This window comes from Brachyhypopomus gauderio, chromosome 7, assembly GCF_052324685.1.
Source record: "Brachyhypopomus gauderio isolate BG-103 chromosome 7, BGAUD_0.2, whole genome shotgun sequence".
Classification (NCBI taxonomy): domain Eukaryota; kingdom Metazoa; phylum Chordata; class Actinopteri; order Gymnotiformes; family Hypopomidae; genus Brachyhypopomus; species Brachyhypopomus gauderio.
Genome location: NC_135217.1, coordinates 17599949 through 17623849, shown reverse-complemented (window position 1 = coordinate 17623849; position 23901 = coordinate 17599949). Strand labels below are relative to the sequence as shown.

Here is a 23901-nt window from a genome sequence, read left to right as displayed (position 1 = left end):
CCCCAAATACTCAAGAAACAGTGAGGAGAGAGTTATATCAAACCTCAGTGAATAGTTGAAATCTATTTTATTATTTAAGGTCCTTGAAATAGTCATACACGCTTTCATTACTTCATGCCTTGATTACTGTAACTCCCTTTATGTGGGAGTGTGTCAGACTTCTTTGGCCCTTTTGCAGCTTGTTCAAAATGCTGCTGCTAGATTAGTTATGGGTACAAAAAAGGGAACATATCACACCTGTCCTGGCCTCATTGCATTGGCTTCCCATTATCTATAAGGTCCAATTTAAAGTTTTACTTTTTGTTTTTATGGCTTTCCATGGTATGGCACCGCTGTACATCAGTGACATGTTACGCCCTTATAAGGCACAAAGAACACTTCATAACAGAGGAATTCAAAACCCATCTTAAAACCTACCTTTTTTCCTTTTTTCTTTGGCCTATGAAGTTAGTTAACCTGGTGATCTCTTATTTCTTCTATTCCTCTTACTATTTATTCTCTTTTAATAGATTTAATATGTATTTTATTTTGCTGTCTTCATCTGTTATTTGTTATTCTCAGTGTTGCAAATAATGCCGTTAAAAATAACGGCGTTAGGTAATGGCGTCAGTAACGGAATAATATAATTAATTACTTTTCCTGTCATTTCAACGCCATTGACGTTACTGGTCAATACCAGCGGTGCGTTACTATATATTGATATACTAACAGTAATCCGAGCGGGCCGCTGCCCAGGATAGTGAGGAGAAACAGATCTCGATAGGTCACAGTTCTTGGTGTAACACCTGTTTAATTAACAAGTCAGTAAGCGATTGGCTAAGGCAGCGTTATGGTAGCCAATCAGAGCCAGTGTTTTTACACGCACGCCGAAGCACTCCAGTGACACACGACACGGAGAGGAGGCAGAAATGGCGAGTCAGGAGCAAGCCGAAGAAAAGTTAGCATTTTTAAGGTGGCGATATAAACATTATTTAAGAAAATACTTGAAGTTCCTGAATGTCTACCAGACTGGGTAATTGATTTATTTAATTAAGAATAGAAGTTTTATTGTTAAGTTTACTTCTGTTGTGAACAAACAAGTTGTCTCAGGTTGAGAGAATTAAATTTAATTTGATAGATGTAAATGCACTTTATATAGTGTAACTGTTTACTTTAGCTTTTTTTTATCCTGCACTGGTCTGTTGATGTGCAATAAATATCAAAAGTTAAACACCTTTCTACTTTAAACATTCATTCTTTTTTCTCTTTTTTTTTCAAAAAATCCTTATTCATTGGCATATAACTTTTTTTTACTGTAATGTAAATAGTTACTTTCCCTGGTAATGAGTTACTTTTATTATAGAGTTGTGACGGGCAGGGTGAGCAACTAAAAAGGAAGCGATCACGCCAAGTCTCAGGGAAAGAGGATGGTTTAATTGAAAGTGCGCAAACCAAAAACCCATGACATAATTCCAGATTAAGGAAATAATAACCAGCAGTCAACTGGTACAAAGACAAGACATATATAGACAAACAAACGACCCTCAGGTGAGACGGATCACGGGTCCCGCCCACCTGAGGGACGAACATCACATGACCAAAACAGGACAGCTGCCGCTGTAAACGGGGGCAACCGGCAGGGGGCCCCCCCACAACGTGACAGACCCCCCCCACCAAAGCCGCACTCCCCTCCGGAGTGGCTCACAGCGGCAGCACACAAAACAGAGCAAAGGGGCGGGAGGGCGAGGAGAAGACAGGGACCCCTTCCCTGCCGTCCTGGAGCTGGAACACAAAACATACATAGCTCCCTGTCACTGGACAGAGACAAGGCAGAAACCCGTTCCCTACAGTCCTGGAGCTGTAACATAAAAAGACAGACACATTAGCTCTCCTCCCTGGGCGGGACCCTGGACCGACTGGGCCGTCAACAAGATGAAACCACGCCCCGGTCGGCCACAGGGCCCTCACGCCCTAACCGGCCTAAGGCCGCTTGAGCCCCACCGCTGTGTGCGGACCGGGAGCACAAAGCTCACCACACGTCACAGGTGTGGATGTGTGCAGGCTGCCACACTGGGGTGTGGCCGCGGCTTCCACCGACCACCTCCCAAACCTACCTCTCCGCTCGGAGCTGACCCCTGCCTTCCGCTAGGGGTCATCCCAGCCTCCTGGGGAGTGAACCCCTCCCGGGGCCCCTCATCGCAAGGTGGACTCCTCCACCCAACCCAGGAACGCCAGAGACCAGGGCCCTGGCAATCCGCAACAGGGACACGCTGGTCACCCCGAGCTTGAAGGGGAGGGTCTCCTTCTGGAGACCCCACAAGGTCCGGGAGTGCCGCAGTCCACCACCAGGAGCAACCTGCAACACATCACACACACACACGCACACATACAACACACAACAAAAAAGCGCTTCTGCCCTGACTGTTAAACCCCCTTTTGCCCAGGGGGGAGGAGACCCCCTCTTGGCATGAGGAGACACCCTGTCACCAACACCCCAGGCATCCTCTGCCTACATAAAGGGGTACAGGGGCTCCTACCTGCTCAGGGGTCCCTCTCAACAGGTCAGGTCTCCTAGTGGAGAAGCGCCTTCCGAGCCACATTCCGTGGCTCAGGAACCCCATAGCTCCCCCCCAAAAACATATTTAGGGGAGGCCCCTCCGGGGAATAACAATATAAAAATACAAACACAACATATAACATACACGCGCCTCAGACGCCCTCCGTGCCACACTCAGTGGCACGGGACCTCGAATGGACCCCTCCCAACACACATTAAAGAGGGGTGCAAGCGAGGAATTACATAAAACAAAACACGCTACACGCTAGGACAAAACGAACACGCAAAGACAAAAAACACAAACAAATGGACAGGACCCACCGATGCACACGCTCTGTAGAGAGTGACGCGCCTACTCCGACTCTTTCTCTCTCACCATGTTCGCCATGGGATCATTAGATACATGGAGAGAGAGAGCTATACACGAGCGGCTTTAGCGCATGCCTACAGGGATGCGTCTCTCCGGCTCGCAGTCGCTCACCCCCGTCACCATGGGATGTCTGGTGAGCGAGGCGAAAAAGCCGAGAGACTTCCGCGTCTCACGCACCTGATCGTGCAGCACACATCGGTGGACCCGTCCACACACACACACACACAAACACCACCAGCGAAACATACACACAACGGCACACTCACACACTCGCTCACGTCCGCGTCGTTATTCAACAATACAACATACCTACATACATACACACACACACAATAATGTACGACGGACGAGCGTATTGTGAGGCACCGGCAGTTTCACTGGGCGAGAGCGGAGTCTACTGGTCCCCAGCTCTAGTCACCACCGTGTTACTTACGGGTCTCAACATAAACACAACATTTAAACACGGCGGGACGGGCGGAGACAGACTCGACACACTCTCATACGACACACACGATATATACACAACACGTAGGCAAACACTCACCATGAGACATGACCACGAACGAAGGAGAAAATAAAAGGAGACTGGCGGCTTCCTAAGGGAGGCTGGTTATTCTGTGACGGGCAGGGTGAGCAACTAAAAAGGAAGCAATCACGCCAAGTCTCAGGGAAAGAGGATGGTTTAATTGAAAGTGCCAAAACCAAAAACCCGTGACATAGTTCCAGATTAAGGAAATAATAACCAGCAGTCAACTGGTACAAAGACAAGACATATATAGACGAACAAACGACCCTCAGGTGAGACGGATCACGGGTCCCGCCCACCTGAGGGACGAACATCACATGACCAAAACAGGACAGCTGCCGCTGTAAATGGGGGCGACCAGCAGGGGGCCCCCCCACAACGTGACAAGAGTAATTCAGTTACTAATTCAGTTACTAATTCAGTTACTACTTTTTTGAGTAGTAGTAACAAGTAGTGAGTAACTATAATTACTTTTTTAAAGTTTAAAGTTTTTTAAACACTGGTTATTCTGTACAACAGTTTGGTCCGCTGCGGTTTCTAAATGTGCTTTATAAATAAATTGAAGTGGCAATTCAAGGGAAGCTTCTGTCAGGTGAGGCGTTACAAAAGATGACCTCATTTCCTCCCAGAACTCCGCCAGAAGAGCCAAATATGGTGATGGACAAAAAACTAAACAAAAAGTCTCAGCAAATAGTGGAAAGAGGAACATAAAAAAAAAGATGAAAGAATGGACACTGCCCTCACTATTTACACTTCCTCTTTATTCCCACTATTTAAGATGGTGGTTTGGCTGTCATGTATCAGTAGCTCCCTATAATGAAATAGTTTCACCAGTAGTGATAGAAGGTCGAATACAGACCACATGTAGACTATAGTGTCAGTCAGGCTGCTTAAAGATTACAGTGTTCCAGTGATTATGGCCATGAATCTGGACAGGGAAATTCAAAATGAACCTCATCACAAAAATACAAAGGCATTTCGATCATTTGCACATGGTGATGAGTACAGAGGTAAGCGCGCACACACACACACAAATCTAAAATGTGGACTGGTGTGTTGTGTTTTTATAGGAGTATACATGCTGGTGGCGTTGGTCCTTGGTCTGATGTGTATTCTTCAAGGTTCTCTCAATATTGTCCTAAGGATTCACTGTAGAGTTCCATATTTATGTTCTTAAATCTTTTATTGCATTTCATGAAATTATATATATAAAATATAGTCATATAGCAACCCCCCCCCCCCCCCCCCCCCGTCTTCTCACCTTTTTAACCCCTGACCCATTTTCATGCCTGCTCTTAGTACTTAGTATTTGTTTTCTGATAGGCTATAAGTTGTTTCCCAAAATTGAGTTTTTTTAATTGACGTTGGTGAAGATTAACAGAAGTCACAGCCCCCCCCCACCCCCCATGTTTTGAAATTACTTGATATAAAATACAATTTATATTGACAGATATTGGAGTATCCTACTGTTTCCCTTCTATTACAGCCATCAGAAATTTTAAAATAGAACCAGAAACACTAAATGGCAGTAAAACAACCTCACATAAACTTTGTGTTCTTTTAGACAAGGCTAATGTACTGTCAGGGGTAAAAGTGTTTTAGGCTCAAACTCAAGTATTCTCTATATCTAGTTCCCCTCCTGACTTAAAATGATTCATTGAATCTTGTTGGCTGTTTGCATGTCCTAAGAAATAGAGAGGATTTACTAGAGAGGGTCAGTTGTCAGAGAGAGAAGAGACACAGTGCTGATCTGGGGCCTCATGTACGAACGGTGCATACGCACAAAAACATTGCGTACGCAATGTTTTACGCAAACGGTCAGCTGTACGAAATGTGATTTAAACATGAGAAAGTGCGTACACCCACGACACCTTCACCCCAGGCGCACGCATGTTTCTAATGTGTTTTCGTCAATTAGCACCAGAGGTGGCAATTTCAGGTTCAGAAAGTAAAAATCCTCAACAGGATTTTGCTCAAGCTTGCTAGATTTTCTAATTAGTGCAATCCAGGTAAAATTAGTGGAATCAACACAATCCAGGAAGCCTGAGCAAAATCCTGGTGAGGACTTTTACTTTCTGAACCTGGAATTGACACCTCTGATTAGCACACATTGTAGTAAGTCCTTATTGGGTAAAATAAAGTAAATTAATCAGACAATTTCACTGCTTTACTGAAATAATCATTCAACGTGTTTCCACTTAGCCTAGATTATATAAAAATGAATTAAATGTTGTGCTGGAGTTCTTGGGAGATGGCAGCGTTGGCATTACTGGAAAATATTGCTAATGGCCGAATTCGCAGAGAGCGCGTTTTCCGTGACCATTATGATTTTTTGGCCCACGATGATGACTGGCTTATAATAATAATAATAATAATAATAGAATTTTATTTATAAGCGCCTTTCATGACACACAAGGACACTTTACAAGGGAATAGGCAACAAGAGATTAAATAAACTTAAAAGGATTAGAATAAGTCACAACAATTTAAAATAAATCATTAAATAACTAAAAACATTAGAAAGAAGCAGCAGATGAGAAAAGGGACACACATATACATAAACACGGATACATGTGAACCTACATATTCAAGAAGGCAATACTAAAAAGGTAAGTTTTTAAGAGCTTCTTAAAAGTAGTTAGGGATGTACATGTGCGGAGATAGAGGGGGACAGAGTTCCATAACTTAGGACCAACAACACTAAATGCTCTTCTACCATACGTGTTGAGTTTTGCAGTGCGTACGGATAGAAGGTGAGCATCTGCAGACCGAAGTGAGCGTGATGGTGTATATGTAGAGAGTAAGCCAGAAAGGTAACAAGGAGCCAAACCATGCAGGGATTTAAAAACCAAAAGTAGTATTTTATACTGGATACGGTAATGAACCGGTAGCCAGTGCAGGTCTTTTAATATGGGGGTAATGTGTTCCCATGTCCTGGTGAGCGTGAGTAGTCTAGCTGCCGAATTCTGGACAGACTGCAACTTCTTGAGGCTACTCATAGGGAGCCCAATTAAAACAGAGTTACAGTAGTCAAGTCTAGAAGTAATAAAAGCATGTATAAGTGTCTCCGCCACTGAGTCAGTAAGGGAGGGGCGCAGTCTGGCGATGTTTTTAAGATGGAAAAAGGCTATTTTGGTGACGTTCTTTATGTGTGCATCCAGAGAGAGTGTGGAGTCTAAAATAACACCCAAATTGCGAACCTGTGCCACCGAGGATGTGACGAAACCGGGAAGAGATATAGTTGGTTGGCCAATCTTCATGAGTGTGGAGGGTGATGCCACAAGAATGGCTTCAGATTTATTACTGTTCAGTTTCAGGAAGTTGTTATTCATCCATTTTTTAATGTCAGTTAAACAGCTAACCAATGCATCAGGAGGCAGTGGGTCGGAAGGCTTCGTGCTGATGTATATTTGTGTGTCATCTGCATAGCAATGGAACTGAAGACCATGTTGTCGGATAATATTACCAAGTGGAAGCATGTAGATGATAAAAAGAAGGGGGCCTAGAACTGAACCCTGAGGGACACCGTAGGAGTGAGACAAAGTGTCTGATCTAAAACCATCCAGTGAAACGAACTGCTGCCTGTCCGTGAGGTATGACCGGAACCAGGCCATTGCCATGTCGGTGATCCCAGTCCAGGATTCCAGTCTGTGGAGCAATGTGTCATGACAGACAGTATCGAATGCTGCAGTAAGATCAAGGAGGACAAGGATGTTCACTAGTCCAGAATCAGCTGCCAGCAGTAGGTCATTCATGACTCTTACCAGGGCAGTTTCAGTGCTATGATTTGTTCTAAAACCAGATTGAAATTGTTCAAAGAGGTTATTAGAGATGAGATGTTCTTTAAGTTGAACAGAAACTACACGCTCGAGCACCTTACTCAGGAAAGGCAGGTTAGATATGGGACGGTAGTTATTAAAATCATCAGGGGTAAGTCCTGGCTTCTTTAGTACAGGAGTAATAGCGGCCAGCTTTAAACTGAGAGGAACTGAACCGGTACTGAGAGAAGCATTAATGATCTTGGTGATCGGTGAACAGAGTGTTGTCAAACATGCTTTAACTAGATGAGTAGGCAGGGGGTCAAGGACACAAGTGGATGCTCTTGATCCCTTAATAAGCCTGGTAACAAAACTCTCTTCAACAGGGTGAAAAGCGGAAAGAGCATTATATAGTTTAGGTTGAGGTTTAGAGGAGTCCAAGTGGCAGGTTATATGTTGAAATTCTGAGTGAATATTCCTGACTTTCCTGGTAAAGAATGACAAAAATTCACTACAGAGAGATGATGAGGGGGTTAATGGAAACTTACTAGCGGGCTGCAGCAATTTATTTATTGTGGAGAACAGGGCTCGGGGATTTCCCTGGCAGTTAGCGATGTTGGAGGAATGAAAATCTGCCTTAGCCATTTTCAACGCAGTTTTATATTCAAAAATATGATCATTATAAGCAACTGCATGGACGGTCAATTTCGTTTTTTTGCTGAGACGCTCCAGTTGCCTGCCTCTAGCTTTCATTAACCTGAGCTCAGGAGTAAACCAAGGGGCAGAGTGACGGAAAGTCACAACCCGTGTCTGAAGAGGAACATGGAGATCAAGTGTGGCTGAGACCATGTTATTATAGTGATCGACCAGGACTTCAGGAGATGACAGGATCGGAGGAATTGTGAACTGGGCTAGTGTATTCATAAGAGCAAGAGGGCTGGCAGTTCTAAAATTCCTAAAAGTAATGCTGCGAGGTGTATGCATTCTCTTGGAAGGGAGTGATAGCGGTAGATAAAATACAACAGCTCCATGATCAGAAACATTAAATTCTGTAACCTGCAAATTAGATGGAGAAATACAGGGGGTAGTACAGACAAGGTCCAGAATATGACCATGAGAGTGAGTGGCTGAGGCTACATGTTGAGTGAGATCAAAACAATGCAGTAGGTTAAGAAGATCAGCAGAGTGAGCACATTGACTGGAGTCCATATGAATGTTAAAATCACCCAATACTAACACAGAAGGAAACAGAGGAGAGTGCAAGGCTAGCAGTTCAGACAGCTCTGACAGAAAGAGCGGTACAGAATTGGATTTAGGTGGACGGTAAACCAACAAGATCAACAATGGCTTTGATCCAGCTATCTTCAGACCAAGACACTCAAATGTAGATGTCGGTGGAATAGACACTTTATGGACCTTGTAGGTGGAACGATAAAGGACCGCCAGTCCACCTCCACGACCAGTTGTACGGGGGTTATCAATGTACTGAAAACCAGGGGGTGAAGCTTCATTCAGTGCCAGATAATCATCTGGTTGTTGCCATGTTTCAGTCAGGAATAAAAAGTCAATGTTATTGTCCGTAATAATATCAGATATAAAAGTCGCTTTGTTATTGAGAGACCGCACATTAAGCAAAGTAAACTTTGTATTCCTACATGAGGCAGGGTCATGTGTAGTTGACCAGTCAGAGGTTTTAGGGAGTTTCAACAGTACTGAAGGATCCACATAGCGCCGGGTTTTAGAGCAGCGGCGACTAGAACTCCAGATGCAGGGAATAGATCTAGGTTTAGCAGTGTGATAGCTCAGAGATGGAGTGGATCGAGTGCCACGATGCATATACCGGGGGCAACGAGCTATTCCCAGTTGAGAACAGTTGTAAAACACATCAGGGGAGAGTCTGTAACTCCTGTCCCTAATCTGCAGAAGTTCGCTGGCAGTGTACGAAATTGCCATAGAGAGATGCAGGGGAGTTCCGACGCCACAGATAATCCAGTGAGCTACTTTGATAAGAACCAGGACACCCAGGGTGACTACAGCTGCTAAACGCCGGCTAGCCAAACTCATCTTAGCACACAACCGAAAACACAGCCAGATAATACACCACGTTAGCCTACTAATCACATCCACTAATATACGCCATGACAGAGCAGTTATACTTACTCCTCAGGGCATAAAGAGGAACATAACACCACAACAAGCGAGAGAGTGGAAACTTACTCGAATGTAGCAGGTTAGTGTCGGCAGGGAGTGAAGAGGGAAAGCTCGTGTTAGGCCGGTATCAGCATACATGCATGAGTAGAAGCGCAGCATATAGCACACAACCAGGGTGGAAAAGTCACAGCAGCATAGCGAAACTGTCCAAGCAACCTGCAGTTGCTTATAAGCCGTTTCAGATTTCCAAGAACTGTCCTCTTGTGTTGAGTTGGGTCCAGTTTTGGAGAGAGAAACGCGAGGAGTTGCACATTGCCAGCGACAACGCTCAGCTTCCTGGCAACTGGCTTGTTTCAAAGAGAACTGGCAGACCAGTCGGGGATATCCCAGTCATCTCTGAGCCGGAACATGCCAGCTGTTTTGGATGGGATCATCTGCATGTCAGCTAGGTATATAAAGTTCCCATATGATGCGGTTGACCAGGCAAATATTAAAGCACAATTTGCAGCGATAGCCGGTTTCCCTAATATAATCGGAGCGATCGACTGCACACACATTTCTATAAAGGCACCATCCGAGGAGGAATTTGCTTATGTGAATAGAAAGCACTTTAATTCCATAAACGTGCAAATAATCTGTGATGCAAAAATGTGCCTTACTAATGTAGTGGCACGGTGGCCTGGATCAACCCATTGATTCGTACATCCTCACAAACAGCATGGTTGGGATAAGATTACAAGCTAGCGGAGTGCGTGACGGGTGGCAACAAATTTTAAGCATTTAAATAAAAGCAATTGACATTTCCAGCTTAGAATAATTCATTTTAAACATGGGTAATTGTTAAATTACTTAGGAAACAGCAGCTACGCGCTCAAGACGTGGCTGATGTAATCCACAGACTGACCGGGAGCAGAGATACAATTCTCTCTATTCTCGCACCCGGTCAGTCGTGGAGAGGGCGATTGGGCAGCTGAAAAGCCGGTGGCGTTGGCTGGACAGGACTGGGAGATGCTCGTGTATCGGCCAGAGAAAGTGTTTCGTATTGTGAGGGCATGTGGGGTCCTGCACAATGTTGCGCACAGGTTTGCAGTGCCATTGTTGGTACCCAGCGAACCCAGAGCCAGGACAAATTAATGCGCAGAGCAAATTTTAAACAATTATTTTATTGAGTCGCTGATGCTAGTGAGCGCATCACTGATATTTTTAGGTGCATAATATTATTCTGCCAGTGTGCATTATTCTGACCCTACAACATTTAAAGCTTCCCACTCAGACCTTTTGCACTTTGCCGTAATGCCACAACGTGCCAAACAAAATTTAAGTACTGTAGTACTCAGTATCATGTTGGATGCTAGCGTAGTTGGCTATGTTAACTTAGCTAGCCTGTCGGACTATCTTGGACATAAATGTCATAACATAACGTTCATAACAGACATCCCAAGTCTCCCAGAAGCTTTCGGTAGTGGCTCCCTGATACCCGTGAGTCACATATAATCTCCCGGAATTCAGAACGAGTGCCCCACACAAACGCGCACACAGGCGACAGACTATTTTTCTCTAATCACGAGTGGGAAGGAGAGAGAGAAAACAGAGAGGGTTCTAATTGGCCTGTTCTCTTTAAAGAGTCACCCCCTCGCCGCCACCCCCCAACTTTTGCAACTTGGGATGTCTGTCATAATATAACATAAAATTACTTCGTTGGAATTTTCTGGTCTTTCTGTAAGATGTGCAACGTTGTTGTTTGTAATAGCTTCTCAGTTTCGTGTAAGGAATTAGTTAGCATGTAGGCTTAGTTGGCTAAGGGTGTGTACCGGGTGTGTCATATTTGGACATGGGTGTGGCGCACGGGACATACCTTGGAACAAAGCTGAATAACTTTTCAGTACTTGCATGTAAGCGCTCAATTTTTTTCTATGTTGTCAGACAAGACCCTAGTGAATTATATTTTATATTCTAGAACCTGGTTTGAATAACTATGTATATGTATATGTATATATGTATACATACTGGTAAAGTTCAAGCCATGGACGTAATTTTGAGTGGGGGGGACATGGATTCGTCGCTATTTAAATATTTGGTTTTAACCGTAAAAGCTGGGGGGGACCAAAGCCGGCTTTTGAAAAAGTGAAAAAGTGGGGGGGGACATGTCCCCCCCGTCCCCCCCCCAAAATTACGTCCGTGGTTCAAGCTCAAGTTCAAGTTTTTTTTTTTTCTGTAATAGAAGCTCTCAAATAAAACCACCATTATGGAAATATAAGCCTGGAGATTAATCACTATGTTGGCCCAACTGTCTACTTCAGTTTGGGCCCTGAATGATCATTTTCCTATATGTACAACTTGAGATAACTAGTGTTGAAGTGTACTAGTACAATTTGTTCAAAATGAATGAAATTGTTTACATTTCTGCTGTATAAGGTTAAAGTTCAAGTCCTGCTGCTCAGTGATTCTGGCCCCTGTGGAACTAACTGTAAGTATATGCCAACACACCAGTGTAACTTCTCTTAAGACATTAAAGTGATATTTGGAAATTGGCATTCATTAAACAAAGCCATAGAATATACTATATGTAATCAAAATGTTATGGAAATGTGAATTTAAAGGAAATTGTGGCATTCAGTATTTTTTCAGTAGATATTTGTGTCTCATGGGGATTTTGAAAGTAGTCACTCTCCTGTTTGGTGTTTCTGCTACACTAATAATACATCTTGTATGTATGGTGACCAAAGCAGTAGAGGGTTTTGACTGTTTGGCTTTAGTCAGTATGAATGACATTAATATATACCCTAAACAATCCATGATATATTTAATGAAACAGAAACTGTTGAGTGTTTTGGTATGCATGTATTTTAGGATTTTCATTATTATGCACTGATGCATTTGGAAAGTCACACCCTCTCTCTCTCATTTATCTTTCTAGATTTTTCTCTGAGACTGAAAAATACTGCGCTAATCCTACTGCACGCTGGATTCCAAAGAAACTGAAAGGTAGTGCACTAACATCAACCTCTACACCACTATCAACTATAGTCTATATCCTGTCTAGATACAATGTCTGCTTTTAGTCATGGTGTATGTATTCATGAGTTTGGCATATAATTATCACTGATACCATTGAAAACTTGATACTGTATGAATCAAAACGCATATTTTCACTGAGAATTTGCCATTCCCTCCCCTCCTCTCTTCGCTCTACTTCTTCTCTCCCTCATTTTAAAACTTTATTGAAAACTCAACTTCATTTATCCCCTGCACCCTCTTCGGGCTCTGTGTAATTTGCTTTGTATTTGTAAAGCGACCTTGGGATTTGTAAAGGCGCTATATAGGTTTAACTTATTATTATTATTATTATTATTATTCATGCTTGACCATCCCATGTGTACAAAACAACTAATTGCAGTTCAGTTATGTGGTCATTAGGTTCAGCCTAACTCAGTACACACGTAATGCTTTTTAAATATTCAAATCATGTAAGGGCAGTCGTGGCCTGGCGGTTAGGGAACTGGTCTTGTGACCTGAGGGTAATGAGTTCGATTCCCAGACCTGAGGCCATGACTGATGTACCCCTGAGCAAGGCCCTTAACCCTCAATTGCTCACTTGTATAAAAATGTAAGTCGCTCTGGATAAGGGTGTCTGCCAAATGTCATAAATGTAAATGTAATGTCATATTGAGTATGAATAAAAGATGTGGACCCTGATCTGGAGTGAATGTTTACTTTTCAATCTTAAAGACATTTTAATGGCACATTGAGAACAGAGGTGTCAATTCCAGGTTCAGAAAGTAAAAGTCCTCACCAGGATTTTGCTCAGGCTTCCTGGATTGTGTTGATTCCACTAATTTTACCTGGATTGCACTAATTAGAAAATCTAGCAAGCTTGAGCAAAATCCTGGTGAGGACTTTTACTTTCTGAACCTGGAATTGACACCTCTGATTGAGAATATAGTCTTTCACACACAAGGGCTGATGTGAGCCTGATTCTACAACATCATAGGGCATGCAACACTGTCATCGTGAGGCTTCTTCAAAGAATTTAAAATAGTCTATTTTTTATACAAAATAATCACATTATTTCATTGCTTTGATACCTCTACTGTTTTTTTGTAGAAAATATGTATTGAAAGAATTGGTATGTGTCACGTATGGCCTCGCCCCCTCCCTTAGCTGTCACTCCGGGTTCCCTCATGTCTGTGCTCTGTGCCCGTTCGTCCCGCCCTGGTCGTTTGTCTCCGTGATTCCCCGTTTGTTACCACGCCCCCGTGTCATTGGGTGTGTACCGGGTGTGTCATATTTGGACATGGGTGTGGCGCACGGGACATACCTTGGAACAAAGCTGAATAACTTTTCAGTACTTGCATGTAAGCGCTCAATTTTTTTCTATGTTGTCAGAAAAGACCCTAGTGAATTATATTTTATATTCTAGAACCTGGTTTGAATAACTATGTATATGTATATGTATATATGTATACATACTGGTAAAGTTCAAGCCATGGACGTAATTTTGATTTCAAAAGTGGGGGGGACATGGATTCGTCGCTATTTAAATATTTGGTTTTAACCGTAAAAGCTGGGGGGGACCCGCCCTGCTCGTTTGTCTCCGTGATTCCCCGTTTGTTACCACGCCCCCGTGTCATTGCCATCACCTGTTCCCTGTTAATGTTCTGTGTATATATAGTCCCTGAGTGTCCCTTGTCCCTCGTCGGTTGTTTTGAATGTTTGGATGTTTTATCCTTGTGACTGCCCATAGTGTGTTCCTTGTTTTTGATCCGTTGCCTACTCCCCGTGTTTCCTTTTGTTATGCCTGTGTACGCTTGTTTTTCTGACTGCCCTCCCGTTATGGACCCAGACTGGTTATCTGACGATGAGTATGGTATTCCCTTTAATAAATCTCGCTCTTCTTTGAATTTGTGTCCGTCCCCTCGCTCCACAGCCCATGCTGTATGTCAGTATGTCAAAACTTTTGACTGGTAATGTAAACTCTCTTTGTTTTATCTTGGTAGTTACTTTGAGTGGAAGATCTTATGTGGCATATAAAGCTTCTAACCCAATCTGTCTTACAGGTCTGAAAGAGATCAAAGGCTGAAAATACATATCAAATCCAAAGCAAGCGACACTAATTTTTGGACTACATTTCATAATATGCTTTCATTGTATATGTTTTGATCATTATATAGTGTTGTAGTATTAATTATTAATTCATTTTAATCATTTTCAGGGTCAGATTTATAATTATGGTAAACAGTATGGCCTTAATCAATAAAGCACCATTACAGTGTAAAAAATGAGTGTGATACGATGTCTCATTTCCCTTCCACATCACTACTGGGTTTAGAGGAGGAGCAGTTCCATGACTAATCCCTGTACCCTCATCACATCACTGTTCAGTTCTGAGAAATGTGACTGTAACGGTGGAAGAGAAGGGGGAGTGGGCGAGGGTGAATGAGCGAGGGAGAGTGGGCGAGGGTGGTGCTGATGTTTTTACTGTCCATATTCAATATCACAACTCAGGAAGCGCAACAGCACGATAACAATGCGAGAAAGAAGAAAGAACAACACAGATATGTGCGGTAGTGTTTAAACTGCAGTCACGTGATGAGCGCTGGGAGGGCATATTCAAAGGCTCCAGCAGCGTCTCTCTCTCTCTCTCTCTCTCTCTCTCTCTCTCTCTCTCTCTCCCTCTCTCTCTCAGGTTTAATGTGCTCCTCGGGTGCCCATCTGTGAGAGGAGAAAAGGATTCTTACATATAAATAAAGAGCCAGTAAAGCTACCTCGTTCACTCAATACAACATTCTGTACTGAATCCCCCACACCCCTCATCTATTTTTAAAACTATTTGTGACACTACAACAGACTAGATGTGTATCTCAGGAGAGGTGATCCCCTACATCAGTGCCCAGCTATGGTATGTGGAATCATTTCAGGTCATATGCTATCGTAAATAAGTCAAAAATGGTATTTGTTCTTCTCTAATCTATTTAGAAAGGATTGATTAAATGTTATATGATATATGATATACTACATATTACTACACACACCAATATATATATTATATGTAACATAATACAGGAAGATGATAAAATCCTGCACTTAACATCCATAGTTATGCAACAGGCTTGGCTAGGATGTATTAACCAACCAACGACTATGATCTAATAATACCTACTACTATGCCCATGACCCATCGTCTCAACTACCAACACTACTAAGAAGACAAGATAGATTTCACACACCCTATGCACACACTAGTTGCTTGAACAGAATACAGCAGTATTCTTTCATTTTAAAAAAGGAATAAATTAAGGACTGGCTCAGTTCAATTTGAAACATTAGACATTTAAAAAAATGTTTAAAAAAAGAAGAAATTAAATAGAGAGCCAAACAGAATATTATTCTTCGACCTTGTCTTTCTGGATGGCAGTTCGTAACTTGCATCAGTTGACCCCCCAACCCCCCCCCCCCCCCCCCCCCCCCCCACCCCCCCAACCACCCCACCACACCCCCGCGCACCGCCCCTCCCCAAAAACATAAATAAATTAATACATTAAACAACCTGTCACGAACTAACCCGAACTCAAGAGTCTATTTTATATAAGTTTCTTTCTACTCTTCTTTCTTGCAAAGTCATCCACTAATTCATCAAAATTAAGCTGTCTGACCAAATCTGATTCAATGGCCAGAAGTGACGGTTGAGTTCATTCTTAATACGAGCCAGTTTGGAGAATGAACGCTCCCCTTCACAATGTGTGATAGGCACAGTCAAAACAGGTCTAAGTGCTATGTAGACATTTGGAAAGGTTGACTGTAAATGGACTCCATTGTACTTTCCCGACATGTTACTTGCATTATCATATGACTGGCCCCTACAGTTGGATAAGTCTAGGCCCAGATTCTCCACCATAGCAACGACACACAACTGTCCCCACTATGGTTTTCAATAGGCTCAAAAGCTAGAAAACGCTCAACTACATGTCCGTCATTATTAACAAACCTGAAAATAAAAGTAAGTTGGTCCAGATGAGCAAGGTCTGGAGTGGAGTCAATTATAACAGAGAAGTATTTTGATTATTTGATCTCATTAACAATTGCCTGCTTTGTTCTCTGTCCCATCAAATGGATAAATTCTTCACACACTGTTGATGATAAGTAGGACACAGAACCTTTTCCCTTACCTCCAAACCTTTGGAGGTGCTCAGCTAGGAATGGGTCAAATTTGGCTAAGAGTTCTATGATGCCCAAAAAATTACCATTGTGGGCTGATCCTAATAGCTCATCATCTCCCCTCTCCCCCAAGCAAGTCCCCTCTCCCCCAAAAACTGGATGACTGCAACAACTCTTTTCAAAACTTCCCGCCAGTATTGTCTTTCTGTGTCAATTTGTTTGACAATATCAGAATCAATTGTTGCTGTGCCTCTGGAGCGATTATATAATGCTACAATCACAAAATTGTTGAACCAGATACAATATGTAATAAAAAAAGGCTGACCTATAACTATTTAGCTATAAATTGTTGTTATTGTAAATGTATTGTATGTATGTACTATTATAAAGCTTACACTTCTACTATTATCAATAATGTAATATGCAAATAACAATAAACTTTTTAAAAAGCTGTGAGTTGCTAGTTAGCAATGTTACACTAGCCTTGAAAAAGGCTGTGAACCTTTCAAAGTTTAATATAGTAAATATAGTAATGTAATATTATATCATGTAATATAATATAATATATAAGCCTTTGAAAAGACTATGAAAAGAATGTAACAGAATATATGCAATATAGTATAGTATAATATAATATAAAAATATTTATATATATATATATTATAAAATAATATAATGCAGTATAAACATCAATGAGCCTTTAAAAAGGCTGTTGGTTGCTGATCTGGTAATAGCAAGGTAAAAGTTGTAGTAAAAGCACAAAGCAAGTTTGCAAGCTGAACTGTCTGAATGTGAGGAGTTTTGATACTGGCAGGGGGTTCTATAGATTTTGCATATTCACTTGGAAGTTCTCGCAACACCTGATTGACTCAGCCCCCGTGGGAATTTAGGGCAATGTAACAATTTTTCACCACTGAGTGAGAGGGTGGGGGAGGGGTAGCCGCTATCTACTACAAAAATGCTGTTTTGTGTGTGTGTGTGTGTGTGTGTGTGTGTGTGTGTGTGAGAGAGAGAGAGAGAGAGAGAGAGAGAGAGAGAGAGAGAGCGAGCGAGAGAGAGGCATGGAGAGGGAGACGGGAAAGGTTTTGAGTATATTAAAAATGCTGTGTTAATGATATTAAATCAAGTTTAATTATTGTCAAGACCCCTTCACACTGCCTTGAAACACGTCAAGTCATGTCAAACTATCATTGAATGGTCATTGAATAAGAAGCTGAATAAAATATGTTTTCCAATAAATAATCCTCAAACTAAATATCAGGGTTACACGCATACGCAGCCACAGCAACTACAACAAAACCCACTTGCTGTTTCATCATCTGTCACCAAACCAAAATTGTGCTACTCAGTAAAGCTTGCAGTTCTGTTGTATGAAAAGGCATTTTTCCTTTCATGCATTCCTTCAGAACTAGAGTGACCACTGGTCTCTTTACTGTTGTTTATTAAAGGGGAAACATGAAACTAGTCAAATGGCTTGTTGTTTTCACATAAGTGAAATCACACCCTTGGCCAAATTGACTAAATTTAATCGGTGTCAAAGATAGCATTAAATTGCGGGGGGGGGGGGGGGGGGGGGGCAAAAATATTATCATCTACTAAAGGAGGGCACGGCAGAAAAAGTTTGGGAACCACTGGTGTAACCTTTAATCTTAGACTGTGTCTTAAACCCCATCAGTGATGAGGTAAGAGCTTACCCCATCACCAAACTTGTTTGGGGGGGTTGTGAGCTGCTTGGCTGTGACTTCTCTCTCCTGGTCCTGTGTCGTCCCAAGGTGCACCGGTGGGGGACGATCTGGAGACGATGAACCTGCAGGACTGGTACTGATTAGTGTGCATGCTTGGTTTAAGCCAGATAGAGCCCTATCTGTTTGGGGAGGGACTAAGGGGTATATATGGGTGACTGGGGAAATAGGAAGGAAGCTTGATGGTTAAGGGGGATGTAATGGTCCCCTCATTTCAATGCGCTCTGGTTTGGCTGAAAATAAATAAAATGACTTTTGAGTACTGAACAAGACTCCTGGAGACATTCTTGCTGCCCTTGCTGGGACGCCTACTAACCTCCACTCCTGATCATTACCCCTGGCTACATAACACCATCTTAGGACCCCTTTGTCCTTCTTTGAATGTCTCTGTGGTGAGGATGACAGAACACAGCAGAGGCTGGAGCAGATACAACCACAAAAAAAGCAGCCAGGAAATTATTCTTTGTGGCTTTTTCTTTTCATATCCACTTTCCAGCAATACAAAAACCAATTTTCACCAAGGCTATGTATGTTTGCTTTTTAGTTTGGGCTTTGATAATCTTTTTCTACTAGTAAAACATTTCTCTTTTTTGCATTTAGGTATATTTGCTTGTGTTTGTTTTATGGCACTTTGGTTCACAGCTGTTTATTCATAAAGCATATTTAACTTGACACAATTAGGCTCTAACATTAGGTACCATCATCTTGTTTCCATCCAGATCCTTTGTATCAAATTTCCTCACCACAATTGGTGTTAGCCAGCAGTATCCCAAAACATCCTCTAGATGTCACTTTATACAACAGATGCACCACATCTATATATCACATATCACACTGACACAGTCCTGTCGTGCCTATGTGTGTAAAAAGGAGATTGGAGGCTAAGAGAGGGCAGCTATTGTAACTGAAGAAAGGAGAGAGAAGCAGGGCCCAAGATCAGAGCTTCAGGGCTGTCCAGTGTACCCCTGGGGTGCTAAAGCGCAACGATAGCGTGCTAGATAAAAATGTCAAATAGCTACACTATTGTTGATAGCCACAAGAATGATCTGTACTTGAATCTTAGAGATGCATGTACATAGCCTTCGGCTAAGTTACATTTACAACATTAAGCAGGTGCTCTTGCCCAGAGTAACTTACAAAAGTGCTTAAGTGAGAAAGAAAACACACAAAGTTTAAGCAATTTTATATGTAAGATAAGATAAGATAAGATAATCCTTTATTAATCCCTCAGCGGGGAAATTTGCAAAAAGAAAGTGACACAGACGAAGGTGGGATAGGAAGAGAGTGTGTAAAGAACCGGTGACTATTCAAATGTTGTGAAGTGACGTTGGATCATTAAAGTGCTTCTTGAAGAGGTCAGTCTTTACATTTAAAGACAGCAAAGGACTGGTGCACAGACACATTTGAACAAATGCTTCATTCCTGTGTGGCTTTGTTGTCATACATAAAGTTGGGTTGTACTATGACCATGATACAGTCTGTCCAGATGAATTGCACAGGCACAGACACATGCTTATCAAACATGTCTGGTTAATGTCTGTCCTGATTGGGTGGGGTCTGCTCTGTCTCTGTCTCTAACATGGATGTCCTTAAGAGTTCGTTGCAAGTGCCCTTGACCCCTAGTGCCTCCGAGATGCCTTTTCGTTCAAAAAATGCCTCAGCTACATTCCAGAGAACAGTGACTCTCGTGTTAGCAGACATTCTTAACTGCTCAGCTTTCTTGATTTGTTGGTGTGTATTATGGACTGGTCATCTCTCTTGGAAGCATTTTGGACTGTGACTGATAGGCTAAGGAAAACATCTCTAGTGGTGATCCTACCGAAATGGGAGTTTGCCCAAGCCATCATTATGTATCTCGGTAAGCAAGTGGGAACTGGCTTCTGCAAGCATCTGAACCTTAGGACAGCCAACACAGTATTATATCTCATCAGATGTTTGCAACATGTTACAGTGATGCTTGTAATGATGTGATGATACAGTGATGATAAGTGGCATGAATGCATGCATCACCATGACTTCCCTAATCAGATAGAATACAAAGGCAGAGTGTTGAAATGACTGCAGTATTAGTATTAGAACAGTAGCATTCCTGCAGTCTCCAGTCCCCCAGGACTAATCAGCTAACATGCATCACTCTCTGACACCACGACAAGCAGTCTGCCTGTTTTGTTTGGTGACCATTTTGTCAAGCTGTGTTCTTGGAGGTAAGTGTTCTTTATATGTATAAACCACACTAAGTTTACTATATAATAACATTTATATTTCTGTTATATCATTATAACAGAATGATATTATGTTTTGATAATAACATCTAACATTAAACATGTGAATTTATCGCTTACTCACCTCCACTTTTCTTTTCTTACCATAGATATACTGCATTTAGCAGATCCCAGAATGCAAACATGCTGTGATCGCACCAGCCCTGTTCAAATTAAGGGCCCTATTGCAAAATGTGTACATCTCCCTGCAAGACACAAGTGCCTCGAGGCTTATCTGTGAGTTTTTATTTTGGAAAAACTCAGACTTGAATTAAACCATCCTCACTGTATATAACAAGAGCTGAATTTGTGTTGCTGTTCATGCTTTAATGTTTGTTCTGACTGATGGTTTAAATATCATGGATAGTTTGTTTGCTAATGGTTGACCAAGTGGCAAAAACATGTTTGTTCACTCCAAGTCTGCCCCCCTACACAGATTTATCATGAAGAAAGGAAATGTGCATTGCAGCAGTGTGGATGCAATTGGTATCAATAATACGTTGGCAAAACTGGAAAAGGTGAAGTCAGATATGGTTGGACGATTTAGTCAAAATGGTGAAAGTGAAATGTCTCTGGTAGTGAAGCAAAGCAGAGTGAAATGCCAAGTTTTATATTACATTCCTTTTTAGTTTCTGATGTGATGTTATAAAAATATAACTGCAAGAAATCTGAAACTAGTTACATTAAGGCATGTCATGTTCATTATCTCAGTAGTATCTTCTACTGGACACTTCTATGATCAGTGATTAAATTGCTGATCTCTCTATCCTCTCCAACATATCCAACAGAAAGGCAACCCATGTATGGACCTCACCCAAAACTCAAACAGGAACTGAAGAAGCACACAGTGTATTGGATAAGAACCAGAAGCTCTTTCAACACTTCATTGGTCGGGCCAAAGCTCATATTCATACCTCCCACCAGCCACCTCAACATCAGGAACACAGAAAGGAGATGAGACCCCAGTCTTTATGCAGCATACTGGGAAAAACCTGATTTTAAACCAGATATACATCCTTCTGATTACTTCATACATGATCACTTCATACTCTGAAATGAAGCAGTAAACTTCACATTACATATAAGTGTTTTTAATTATTTTCACATACCCTGTTCAAGAATATTCAGTATCCATCTCACCGCACTGAAACAACAACACAATAAACTAGTGTGCACTTAATTTACAGTCTCTGTATTATTGTCTACTAATTAGTATTCACATGCAAACGTCCATCTCAACTGCCGCAGGACTCACATAAACAAACAAAAATTCTGTTTTGGTCAGCTCTGAGGGCGACACACTGCTACATCTTCGTGGTGCGTGGTTTGTTTTCAAGCCTAGTGAGCCGCTAATACTTTTAAAACCAGCGTAGTGGAAAACACGCATTTGACTGTCTTCACACGCTCTCACTAATTCGCCAACTACTGGCGATCGAACGATCGCAACATAATACTTATTTTTTGTCTATTACACCCCCCCTCCACCCGTCAACAATCTACACTTGTCACACCCCCCCGTCAACAATTTACATGCCCATTTATGATGTCGCTCTTTGCCGTAACACAGTAAAAAAAAAAAGTGGCTCTTGGTCTCTGACGGGTTGGCCACCCCTGTTCTAATCTAATCACTGATTACATGATTATCATTGTTATGTGATCAATTATCATCTAATCCGAGACCGGTATGTGTGTGTGTGATTGGTTGTCTGAGACTTGTACCTGTGCTAAAATTGTAAAGTGCCTTGGTATCCTGAAAGGCGCTATATAAATTGAACATTCATTCATTCATTCACAATGACAGACGACAATCTCAACCTGTGACAGGCAGGGTGAGCGAAATAAAATGGAAGTGATCACGCCAAGTCTCAGGGAAAAAGGATGGGTTTAATTGAAAAAGTGCGCAAACCAAAACCCGTGAACTGATCCAAATTAAGGATATAATAACCAGCGGCCAATTTGTACAAAGATAAGACATATATAGACAAACAAACAACCCTCAGGTGAGACGGATCACGGGTCTGCACACAAAGCAACAATATGCAGGCATGAAAATTGGTCAGGGGTTTAAAAAGGTGAGAAGACCGGGGGGGCGGGGCGTGGACATGTGTGGGGGGGGCGTTGACATGTGACGTCATGGGGGTATACGGCGACGGGGGGGGGGGGGGGGGGGGGGGGGGGTTGGCTGCTGGTGTACGGGGATACAGCGACAGGTGATGCCAAAATATTATGGAGTCCGTTAGGGTGAGACATCATGTAAAAAATATAACGTGTGGCCACGACTTACTAACGCGTGCGTACGACTTATCTAACGCGTGCGAATAAGATAATTAACGCGTGCGAACAAGATAATTAAGTATTACTTTATATAAAGCCAGGTTTACCTTCCTTGGGCAGTCAGTTCGCGAACATCCCTGGGATCTGCTTGCTTTGCTGTGAAAAAATAAACTTTGTTGCCGCGTGTGAAAGGCGACATTAGTATCTCGTTCACACGCGTTAATAAGTCGTGGCCACGCGTTATTAATTTTTTTTACGTGATGTCACCTTACGGGCTCCGTAAAATATAGTAAAATCCATAAAAAAAAATTTTTGACTGTCATGTCATGGATTCAATGTATGGAGCCAGATCCGTAAACGTGAGAGGCCCGCTTTCGCCATTCAGATGGCTCAGTCAAAACCATTACGTCTTAATGAACCAATAAATACATCAGCGGCGAAAATGAGTAAAAATACCAGGTTCACGTGTTTTTATTTTCTAACATGGGCTAAAGCACAGGGTAGACTCAAACGACAAGCGTTTACAACTTCATCTTCAACCTTTTCAGCCCTGGCGCGAATGTTATCCTCACACGTCCCTGGATTCACCAGTTACAACTACAGACACACTAGAAAAAAAAATCTTGATTCTTATTTTATGTCACCGTTAACTACACGGGGTTGACGCGAACTTAATAGGCCTATCTATCTACCTATTTATCACAAGAGCTTGTGGCTAGATCTGACAGTGTTCAACGCTGTAGCGAACGGCAGTAACTTTGTTTTACGGCAAAATATGAAAACGATTGAAACCATTAATAACCCAATTAAATCCACTGGGAAATGTACAATCTGGTAAATGTAGTGGTAAATGTACGATCTGGTAAATGTAGTGGTAAATGTACGCTCTTCTGCCTTGTCCCCGGTGTAGCACTAGGTCCTGCTTCTCGTCCCGCTTAGCAGTAAATGAATAACATGAATGAAGAACGTTCGAATGATTGAAACGCAATTTGGCCTCTATGAAGGTTCTGGGCGGAAACTGCTGGCCACTGTCATTGAAATTGCCGATTTCGGAAATGCTCTGTTTGCTTATTAAGTCAATATTTAATACATATAATCTCCCGACCCCCCCCCCCCCCCCCCCCCCCC

The 23901-nt window shown here is 42.2% G+C and overlaps 1 long non-coding RNA gene across 1 annotated transcript; it reads left to right on the top strand.

The window, feature by feature from the left end:
- The first annotated feature begins 20274 nt into the window (after window positions 1-20274).
- On the top strand, window positions 20275-21679 carry LOC143518222 (uncharacterized). The gene is made up of 4 exons (XR_013132095.1): window positions 20275-20442; window positions 20610-20736; window positions 20936-21017; window positions 21288-21679. It is a non-coding gene; the product is annotated as an uncharacterized LOC143518222 (long non-coding RNA).
- The last annotated feature ends 2222 nt before the right edge of the window (window positions 21680-23901 follow it).